Source organism: Ranitomeya imitator, chromosome 2, assembly GCF_032444005.1.
Source record: "Ranitomeya imitator isolate aRanImi1 chromosome 2, aRanImi1.pri, whole genome shotgun sequence".
NCBI lineage: Eukaryota > Metazoa > Chordata > Amphibia > Anura > Dendrobatidae > Ranitomeya > Ranitomeya imitator.
Window position 1 is genome coordinate 634,735,851 of NC_091283.1, and position 12,144 is coordinate 634,747,994.

General features: G+C 40.1%; 1 long non-coding RNA gene across 1 annotated transcript in view; it reads left to right on the forward strand.

Annotated features, from left to right (window-relative positions):
• The window catches only part of LOC138665305 (uncharacterized), a 40,411-nt gene that overhangs the window by 19,553 nt on the left and 8,714 nt on the right, over positions 1-12,144 (forward strand). The window contains exon 2 of the long non-coding RNA XR_011318444.1: positions 4,736-4,948. This is a non-coding gene — a long non-coding RNA (uncharacterized lncRNA). The remainder of the gene's footprint in view (positions 1-4,735; positions 4,949-12,144) is intronic.

The window sequence follows — 12,144 nt, forward strand, 5'->3', positions numbered from 1 at the left end:
AACCTTTGGAGGGAGTTGAAAGTCCGTGTTGCCAAGCGAAAAGCCAAAAACATCACTGCTCTAGAGGAGATCTGCATGGAGGAATGGGCCAACATACCAACAACAGTGTGTGGCAACCTTGTGAAGACTTACAGAAAATGTTTGACCTCTGTCATTGCCAAGAAAGGATATATTACAAAGTATTGAGATTAAATTTTGTTTCTGACCAAATACTTATTTTCCACCATAATATGCAAATAAAATGTTAAAAAAACAGAGAATGTGATTTTCTGGATTTTTTTTTCTCAGTTTGTCTCCCATAGTTGAGGTCTACCTATGATGTAAATTATAGACGCCTCTCATCTTTTTAAGTGGTGGAACTTGCACTATTGCTGACTGACTAAATACTTTTTTGCCCCACTGTATATCTCGATGAATTGATGCAAAATGAGCCCCAACCAAGTATTGAGTGCATTTACTGAACATACATTTCAGTACATCAACATTTTGGATTAAACAATCATTTTTCAAGCTGGTGTTATAAAGTATTTTAATTTACTGAGATAATGACTTTTGGGTTTTCATTGGCTGTAAGCCATAATCATCAGCATTAACAGAAATAAACACTTGAAATAGATCACTGTTTGTAGTGACTCTATATAATATATGAGTTTCACTCTGCATTGAAGAACTGAAAGAAATTAACTTTTTGATGATATTCTAATTTTGTGAGAATTACCTGTATATAACAAATTTGAGAAAATGCCAACATGTTTTCCTGCAGTTAATGGAACTGAATATACAAGTAATGAAACGCAGAACGTTTTAGGGAAAAATGGAATCGTGTTTCAGACCACTGTACCATACAACCCTGAACAAAATGGCATAGCCGAAAGAAGGAATCAGACCCTTTGTCAAAGATGAAGAAATATGCTATTTGATGCTGATTTGCCAACAACATATTGGGGAGAAGCAATCATGATAGCTTGCTATATTCAAAACAGACTACCAGGTAAAGCTACCGAGAAAACTCTATTTGAGCAATGCAAAAGCAAGAAGCCTGAACCACAACACATAAGAAAATTCAAAAGTACCTTATTTCTACACATTCTCAAAGAAAAACATACCAAGTGGGAATCTCATGCAAAAGAAGATATCGTGGTGGGCTAAAGTGAAACCCAGAAAGGATAAAGAATCCTCCACCCAGAAACCAACAAGGTCACAATAAGCAGAGATGTAATAATTGATGATAACTTTATGTTGCTCAAGTTTCCTGACATTATACCAGTAGTCCAGCTGAAGCAACAACTATATCAGTCACAATTTCAAAATAACAGGAAATCGGATATAGTTTAGGTTCTTCAACCACTGAAAAAGCAACAGAATAATCAGGTAAACCTGAAGTTGGGAGATCATCAAGATCAAACAAGGGTATACCAGCTAAGCATCTATCCTACTTTGTCAAAAAACTACTTGAGTCAGAGCCACAGTCATGGGATGAGATGTAATAACTATCTGTCCATGAAAAACTGAAATGGATTAAAGCTGCTAATGAGGAAATTAAGTCCTTTCATCAATTTCAAACTTGGAAACTCAAACTACCAATGCAGGAAAGCAACCAAATGCAAAAGGGTTTTTAAGACCAAGTATGACTCTGAAGGCAAGATTCACAAATTTTAAAACAAGATTAGTCACAAAAGGATATTTTCAGAAATATGGTCAAGATTATGATGCCACATTTTCTACAGTTGCTACAAGCAGACCACATTCAGGATTCTAATGGCTATAGCTGATGTACAAAAGATGTTTGTCAGACATTTGGACATCAACACTGCCTGTTTAAATGGAGACATTGAAGAGGACTTGCACATGACTCAACCTGAGGGTTATATAAAAGAAGGTATAAAAGAAGGTGAAGAGAATCTCATTTGCAAACTACAACAATCTCTCTATGTTCTTAAGCAATTGGCAAGAGTGTGGAACACCAAAGTCAACAAAGTCTTATTAGAAAAAGCATTTAAAATAGGTCAAACAGATCCATGTTTATGCATAAAATGTACAGACGGAAAGTGGATGTATGTTCTCTTATATGTGGATGATATGAAAATGGTTCATAAAGAGGAAACAGAAATTGCAAAGATGACTAAAATCCCGAATCAGCATTTTGAAACTAAAGACCTTGGAAATGTGACATTATCTTGATATCCAAGTCCAAAGAGAAGAATATGGAAGCTTTCTTCTAAACCAAAGTTCAAAAATCAACTCCATTCCAAATCAATTTGGAATGTCAGAAGCCAAGGTATATCAACTCCAATGGAATCATCGTACTTAGGCCTCTTCCACACTTACGTCTTTTAGCTCCCGTCGAAATCCGTCGATTTTTTAAAAAACAGGATCCAGCAAATTTTTCTGCTGAATCCTGTTTTTTTCCCATAGACTTGTATTAGCAACGGATTGTGATGAATGGCCATCCATTTCATCCGTCGTCCACTGGATCCATCGGAAAATAGCAGTCCATCGGGCGAAGAAAACGTTCAGAGGAACGTTTTTTCTGCAAGTCGGAAAATTGCTCAGTGATGGATCCTGCACTGCCCATCATTGGCTATAATGGAAGCGTATGGACGCAGGAATCCAGCGACGGATGCCGTCTTTCCAAACTGAGCATGCACGGAAGAATTTCCCCTCAGGGAAATTCTCTCTCGCTCTCTCTCTCTTTTTACTATTGATGCTGCCTATGAAGCATCAATAGTAATAAGATAGAATGTTAAAAATAAAAAAATGTAAAAATTAATAGAATAAAAAATCGCAATATTCTTACCTTCTGGTGTCCCACGCAGCGTTACCGATGCTCGTGATGATCCCGGCAGCTAGAAATGACCCAATGATGTCGCGGTCTCGTGAGACCACGACGTCATCAGAGGTCATTGCACGCAGCAGCCCACTGGATTTGAACTTGGACTTGTTACTACAATTCTTGATCTCCTTGAGCATCAAGAAGTGCTCACCTTTTATTCACACTATCCTATAGACTAAACCTATTGTATTTATCCTATGTCCTATACCTTTGCTAAACCACTTGCTAAATAAACAGTACTTATCTTATCCCTAATCCAATTCTGTACTTACCCTGCACTACTCACGTTATACATTAACACTTTAAATTACTTACATGCTGTACATTACCATAACATAGTAACATAGTAACATAGTAACATAGTTAGTAAGGCCGAAAAAAGACATTTGTCCATCCAGTTCAGCCTATATTCCATCATAATAAATACCCAGATCTACGTCCTTCTACAGAACCTAATAATTGTATGATACAATATTGTTCTGCTCCAGGAAGACATCCAGGCCTCTCTTGAACCCCTCGACTGAGTTCGCCATCACCACCTCCTCAGGCAAGCAATTCCAGATTCTCACTGCCCTAACAGTAAAGAATCCTCTTCTATGTTGGTGGAAAAACCTTCTCTCCTCCAGACGCAAAGAATGCCCCCTTGTGCCCGTCACCTTCCTTGGTATAAACAGATCCTCAGCGAGATATTTGTATTGTCCCCTTATATACTTATACATGGTTATTAGATCGCCCCTCAGTCGTCTTTTTTCTAGACTAAATAATCCTAATTTCGCTAATCTATCTGGGTATTGTAGTTCTCCCATCCCCTTTATTAATTTTGTTGCCCTCCTTTGTACTCTCTCTAGTTATATTATATAAGACGCACATCACCATTCGCATTACATGTAAAACCGCATGACACTATACGCATAGCGTGATTGTTGTCTTCAGGGGCAGGAACGCAGCAAAACAGTCCATCATTAATACAGAGCCTCATGTATCATATACTAGTAGAATTACCCGGCTTCACAGAGTTCTGCTTGGTTTAACTGTTTGTGTATGTTTAAAAACTTTGTTTGCTACTGAAATGAAGCCAGAATTTTCCACTTTTCTGGAACTGTAAGACGCTTTGTTTATTAAAGCAGGGAAAATACGCAACATTAAAAACGTTATTAAAACTTATCTTGGGAACGTAGCCCTAGAGAGCTGAAACCTGGTGTAAAGCTTTACAAAGCACTTGACTTACCTACTGTATGACCCAAATTTTCAGTAGATTAGTCTAGTGGTTTAGCCATAAATTATTATTTGCTTACTTGTTCCATTTTTTTTTACGAACATCTTATAGAATACTTTTGTCTTCCTTTTTTTGTCAAATATGTCAATAACGTCAGGTCCTACTGAGCTGTAACCTGGTGTAAAACCTTTCAAAGTTCTTGATTTTACCTATATGGCAATTTTGGGACAGATTGGTCCAGTCAATGGACTGTAAATTAATATACAGTATTATATAATGTACGGTATATTAAATTCTTCATCACCCTAAGACACCAGAAATTACATGCCACCACCTAACCCTCTTTTGACCACAACCATTGCTACATGTTATTGCCATCTATGTAAGGCCACGTTCACGCATGCAGCATTTGGTCAGTATTTTACATCAGTATTTCTTAAGCCAAAATTAGGAATGGCTGATAAATGTAGAAGTGGTGACGTGTTTCTATTTTTCTTCTGATTTTTCCACTCCAGGTTTTGGCTTACAAATACTAATCTGAAATATTAACCAAATACTAAAAGTGTGAACATGGTCTAATGGGCAGTATTTCAATTCGAAACCCTCATGTAAATGTCCTGAGTTTGCATAGATAGATTTGACTTGTGAAAGCATACTTGTTCTTTAACCATATATTTCCCCAGTAGACAAACCAGAGGATCCTGATGTCACGTTGCTACAACTACTCCCAGTCTCACCTGGTGGTTCCATGGACAATAGTTTGAAAGACTTTACTCAAGAAGGTGTGAGTCCACCCAGAGTCTCGCACAACTTCCAAAACGGGGAACCGTGATTAGTTCTTTATTATGGACAATTCTCCAGGATGCTAGGTCTTCAAGAGCTGCGATCTCTTCACAATGGTAAGAAAATGCTATATTTTAATGAGTACAAATTCCAATTTGAAATGACTTCTTATTGTATGTTCTAGGGTGCTATAGTCATACGAAAAAGTAAGCAGTAAGCATATGCAGTTCTTCTTATTTTTTACCTTGTGGAATAATGACATTTGATGTTTATTCAAAAAGGATATATAGATGGTGGAACTAAACAAAATTAAGTGAACTGACTTCGCAATATTTATTAAGTTATTAAGCCTTTCACGACATTCGTCACACATTTACGGCACTTCGGGAGGTCACTCTGAGCACCGGTGTGATCAATAGCGGATGTCAGCACTATATGAGAGCTGAAACCCTGTGGCTTCGGTGCTAGCGCCAATTAAGGGCATTTAACCCATCTGATGCTGCTGTCAATAGTAATACCAACTGTACCAGTTGTGACTTGTATTGTTCAAGATTATTGTACCTGTTTTTATTATGTATACCCCTCCTCACATGTAAAGCGCCATGGAATAAAAGGAGCAATAATAATAAATAATAATAATAACAATAATAGCAACATTGATAGGCATAGCGAGGAAATGATTGTGATCATGTTGTGCCAATGGTTTCCATGTTGACCCTGGGCTGAAAGATGGCTGTAGGGTCACCCAGGTATGGTGGCATGTAAGTTCCTGCTCAGAGCAGGAACTGACACTCCTCCTCCCTATAAGGCTGCCGTCATACTAGCAGTATTTGTTCAGTATTTTACATCAGTATTTGTAAGCCAAAACCAGGAATGGAACAATTAGAGGAAAAGAATAATAGAAACATATGCACCACTTCTGCATTTATCACCGACTCCTGGTTTTGGCTTACAAATACTGATGTAAAACACTGAACAAATACTGCTAGTGTGACGGCAGCCTTAGGCTGGTTTCACACTTGCGTTTTGATCTGCAGCATTTTAAACGCAAACGCATTTGGTGCAAAAACGCGTTTAAACGCGTTTAAACGCTGCATTTTTTAGGCGCATGCGTTTTTGCATGTTTTAACGCAAACGCGGCGTTTTGACGCATTTACAAGCGTTTTTCCTGCGTTTGCGTTTTTGAAACGCATGATGAGAAGTGTGTGACAGCTGCCAATCATCAAAATCAACTAGAAAACCCACTATAAACAGAAATACCTAGGGTTAGTGTTAGGGTTAGGGTTAGGATCCCTAGTAACCCTAGGGATCCTAACCCTAACCCTAACACAAACTCTAACACAAACTCTAACCCTAACCCAAACTCTAACCCTAACCCTAACACAAACTCTAACACAAACTCTAACACAGACTCTAACCCTAACCCTAACACAAACTCTAACACAAACTCTAACCCTAACCCTAACCCAAACTCTAACCCTAACCCTAACCCTAACACAAACTCTAACACAAACTCTAACCCTAACCATAAAACACAAACTCTAAACCTAACCAAAACTCCAACCCTAACCCTAAACCAAACTCTAACCCTAACCCTAACACAAACTAACAAACTCTAACACAAACTCTAACCCTAACCCTAAAACACAAACTCCAGCCCTAACCCAAATTCTAACCCTAACCCTAACCCTAACACAAACTCTAACACAAACTCTAACACAAACTCTAACACAAACTCTAACACAAACTCTAACCTTAACCCTAACCCTAAAACACAAACTCTAACCCTAACCCTAAAAAACAAACTCTAACCCTAACCCTAAAGCACAAACTCTAACACTAACCCTAACACAAACTCTAACCCAAACTCTAACCCTAACCCTATGGATCCTAACCCTAACCCCTAGGGTGTGAATGGGGTTAGCTTTTTGAGCTCTGCTTCATGTTACATCTAAAAACTCTGATTGTGTCTCATCTGCTCCAACCAGTAATTTAAGTGATATATCTGTGCAATCAGATTACATTATGCTACTCTCAGATGAGGTAGTGAAAACCGTCTGACAGCTTCCCTATAACTATCATAAATCCAAAATATTCTCTAAAAATTTCACAGAACTGCCAAATGGCCAAGGTCAGACCGACACAACAAGGTCAGACAGGACTAGAATGCAGGATGATGAAAGAAGTCTTCAATAATTCCAGAGTTACTGTTAGGGTATGTGCACATGTTACAGATTTCCTGCAGATCTGCAGCTTTTTTTTTCAAGCAGAAACGCTGCAGATCTGCAAGTGATTTACAGTACATTGTAAATCAATGACATAAAAAAATTGCTGTGCTAATGGTGCAGAAAAATCTGCACGGAAAACGCAGCAGATTCAAAAAAGGACAATGTCAATTCTTTGTGCAGATCTGCTGCGTTTCTGCACCCATTCCATAATAGAAATGTGCAGGAGTAAAAAAAAAAGGAAGAAATCTGCACAAAAATCTGCAACGTATGCACATACCAAAAAAGGTGCAGATTCTGACCTGCGTTTTCTGCCTAGAAATGCAGAATCTGCACGGAAAATTCCACAGTCAAATCTGCAACGTGTGCACATAGCCTTAGACTATATTCGCACAATGCATTTGGGATGCATTTTTTCCCTCAATTTTCCAAACTCTACGTAAACTCACAGCGCTTTTACAGTGTTAATAAAGCATCACAAATGCATCGGGTGAACACAGCCTTAGGCCGGCATCACGCTCAGCATAGGGAAGTACGGTCTGTTTTTTACGGCCGTTATACGCAGAAAAAATCCAGAAATGGTGATCCGTATGTAATCCGTTGGCAAGGTGTGGTCGCATATTTTGCGCATGTAATGTTGCGTATGTAATCCGTATGACATCCGTAATGCGTTTTTTCCATGCAACCTGACAAAATGGACATTTAACGGTTTTGGAGCCTGAAATTAATTTAAATCAGCATCAGCAACCCTATTTAAGGCCTCTACAACAGGTGGCACCCTCCCATATGGCCATTTTGTGGTTTGGCATCTGTTGGTGTGTTGTGGTAACGTTTGCACCATGTCTGACCTTCTGCAATTGACCCGAACTCAGCGGGTTTTGTTTAACTGGGTCTTGTCGGTTTGGCCAGCCATATCCTGTGATTATGGATCCACGAAGGAGGAAAAGAAGATTATGGGTGCATCCTCTTTTGACCCAATGCCTCACTAAAGGCCATTTTCAGAGGCTCTATACAGCTCTGCGTGCACATCCTGATAAGTTTTACCTATACTGTCGAATGACAAAAGCAACATTTGATATCTTGTTGGAGACAGAACGTCCAGGACTCACGTATCAGGACACCAGGATGCGAAAAAGCATATCCGCAGAGGAGCGTCTTCTCCTTACCTTACGGTATGTATTCAGCATCCTCACATACTGTATGTTGATGTTTTTTTTCAGGGTTGTTTGCTAGCAGCTATTTTAGAATATATGTGTTACTTAGGACAAAACCACAATAAAAATATGTATTATTAATGTTCTACTTATGTACCCTAGGTAAATATCGATTAATTTCATTGATATTCCTGTGTTTTTTAGTAAACAACATACTTGCGCTTTGTCATGTTTTGTCTAAACTATTGTTTCCTAACTAATATGATTTTTTGTGTCCTTTCAGCTTCCTGTCAACTGGATTGTCTTATGCGGGACTACACCTGGAGTTTCTCATTGGTCGCTCCACGATTTCTGGCATTGTGCGCTCAACATGTAGTGAAATATGGGCGAAACTACATGAACTTGTCATGCCTGAGCCAAAAATGGCTGATTGGCTCAAAATAGCCTGTGGGTTCAATGATACTTGTGACTTGACTTCCCTAACTGCATTGGAGCTGTGGATGGGAAACATATCAGAGTGCGTAAGCCGCCGAACTCTGGCTCACAATTGTACAATTATAAGCAGTTTTTCTCTGTAGTTCTGTTAGCTGTAGTTGACAGTAACTACAGGTTTATAATTGTAGACATTGGGGCCTATGGGCAAACAGGAGACTCTAGGGTGTTCAATTCGTCCATTATGGGTCGGTGGCTACGTGACAACCAGTTAGACCTCCCACCACCACAACAACTCCCAGGCTCCAATGCTGAAGCAGTGCCATATGTTCTTGTGGGAGATGAGACCTTCCAATTGACAAGGAATGTCATGAGGCCTTATCCCAGGCGCAACCTGGATCTCCGGCGGCATGTTTTTAATTTGAGGCTTTCCAGGGTGCGTAGACTGGTGGAGTGCGCCTTTGGGATTCTGTGTGCCAAATGGCGTCTCCTCCTGTCTGCCATTCAGCTGAGTGAGGCTACTATTAATGAAGTTATTAAAGCGTGTGTTGTTTTGCACAATTTTACTACACTTCATGATTGCTCCTCAGCTGCTATTGGTGAAGAAATGTTGCCCAATGTGAGTAGGCCTACACCACATGGCCTTCCTCCGCGCCGTCCCCTTTCTGGAATAAAAGTGAGAGATATTTTCACAAATTATTTTGTTTCTCCTCAGGGTGCTACTCCCTGGCAAGATTATGCTGTTTCTCAGTTGTGATTTCCTTATTTTAAAAATATATTATCTCCAAAAAATATTTTATGCCTACAGAAACTGTACTCTGTGTGTTGTATTTACTTAATTACCAGATGTTTAAGAAAAGAGCATATGTGTGTGTTGTAAGAATGATTGTCCCACAAACGTCAATTGGCTTTTGACAACATTACTTATAGCAAAAGCCTTTTGTTGTAAACTTATTTGAATTTTTTTTTGTAAACTACAACAGAACAAAGTGCAATTACAGCACAAAGTTAGCCAAAACATGGTTAGGCGGAACAAATATAAACAAAAATAACTTTGGGTTACAGATTTCTGTACGTTGGTGGAGGTGATGGCGGCAGGTCAGGGTCCTGCTCAGGTGGCCTTTGTTGGGCCAATTGTCCTTCACCCTGTGTGGATGCTGTGTGTGGCGGATCCAAAAACAGGCCTTGATCATATTGGCCAGTTGGGTATTGGCCATAAGGGATTTGTCTCTGGCCCTCATGCTGCTGAACATATTGGCTGGACTCATAGCCACCCCCAATATAGCCATGTCGTCCAAACCCAGGTTGGGACCAGCCTACAGCACTGGGTCTGGAAAAGTGGGCATATTGGGAAGGCTGGTTGTAGGCTGCCATATGATACGGTGCTGGCCTTGGTTGATTTTGGGTGGGGAGGGGTTGAGGTGTAGGCAAACGTGGAGGAGGTGCTTCAAATCCTGATTGACCATGCACCTGTTGAGTTCGTGGAAGGCGCAAGAGGTTATGTGGTGAAAGCTGCCTTCTCTCAATTAATTTCCAAAATTTCATAGGGGTCATTTGGGAAGGTGCATAAATCAATCAAGATTTGAATACACCCTCTCACACGTAGCCTCACCTCACGGGGAAGGGGACGAAGGTACCGGGCCAGGCTGCGAGCAAAGGCCTCCTCACCATCATCCGTGGCTGCCCTGGCCAAATAATTGAGGACCCCAGTGTCCACATTCCTCCTACTGTCTTGCAGCTCTTTCCTTCTGCGGCCTCTGTGTAAAGGCCCAGCTGCCTGTGGGGAGGACACCAGTGGGACAGTAGGACTGCTGCTGTGTCCATGCTCTTCCTGGCTTACAGGATCAGGTGCTGCTGAGGGTGGTAGTGCTGGATCTTGGACACTTGTTGCTGTCTCTTGGGATGCAGAAGCCGATGGTCCAGGAAGGATGGAGGTAGAAGAGGACAAAGGTGGGCCTGCCACCTCTTCTTCTACACCAACCGGATTTTTGACAACCTCCGAGTCCGACCCGGTCTCCCTCTCAGTGAGGTTGGACTGTGTTCTGTTATTAAACAAATACAATTAATACCCCTAATTAATAGTTGAGCCAATTGCTAACATAAGTTTATTATACATGTGTGACCTCGTCTCCCGGTACTTACCTACACGCATCCTACGATCCTCACAAGATCTCCTTCTCTACTCCCCTCTTATCTCCTCTTCCCACAATCGTATACAAGATTTCACTCGCGTATCACCCCTACTCTGGAACCCTCTACCACAACACATCAGACTCTCGCCTACCATCGAAACCTTCAAAAAGAGCCTGAAGACCCACCTCTTCCGACAAGCCTATAACCTGCAGTAACCATCGATCGACCAAACCGCTGCACAACCAGCTCTACCCTCGCCTACTGTATTGTCACCCATCCCTTGTAGATTGTGAGCCTTCGCTGGCAGGGTCCTCTCTCCTCTTGTACCAGTTATGACTTGTATTGTTTAAGATTATTTTACTTGTTTTTATTATTATTATTATTATTATTATTATTATTATAGCGCCATTTATTCCATGGCGCTTTACATGTGACAAGGGGTATACATAATAAATTACAATATACTAATAATATACTTTTATTATGTATACCCCTCCTTACATGTAAAGTGCCATGGAATAAATGGTGCTATAACAATATAAAATAATAATAATAATAATAATAATTGTGTTGTGATGTTTTTACTTACGGTCTTAGATCCATACTGGGATCCAAAAAGGAAAGCCGATCATAGTATATATACTTTTGCTTTTTGGTTGGAGCTGCTGACCCACTTCTTGCCCGCTGCTGCCTTTCTCGGCAATATTGGTCACTGATGCTGCGCCATCGTGTCATAACATCTTCCACTGCAATGACATGGTAACAAATATTCTATAAGCTCATTCTGCACATTGCTTAAAACAGTTGGCATTGATTGATCATATTTTAACGATGCTAATAAAATGCCTTCTTAAATGAATTTCCTAAAGTTTAAATTGCTGAAAACAATAAAAACATTATACACAATAAAATGAAACAACACAAGGACAGGGTCCACTCCCCTCTGTACCAGTCTGGCGTTCCCAAAAATAGTACCCAACGCAACATCTATATTAGCTATGTACGTAAACCCTTTCTCATGTTCAGCATCTTTGTTTTTGCTCAAAAATTCCCCCCCAAAAAACCAGACTAAGCCAAAAAATAATCAGCATGAAATCATGCAAAACCGTCAATGAAAAAGACCTGGGTGTATGGGTGGATGACAAATTCATGTTCAGTGGCCAGTGTCAGGCAGCTGCTACAAAGGCAAATAAAATAATGGGATGCATTAAAAGAGGCATAGATGCTCATGAGGAGAACATAATTTTACCTCTATACAAGTCACTAGTTTGACCACACTTAGAATACTGTGCACAGTTCTGGTCTCCGGTGTATAAGAAAGACATAGCTGAACTAGAGCGGATGCAGAGAAGAGAGACCAAGGTTATT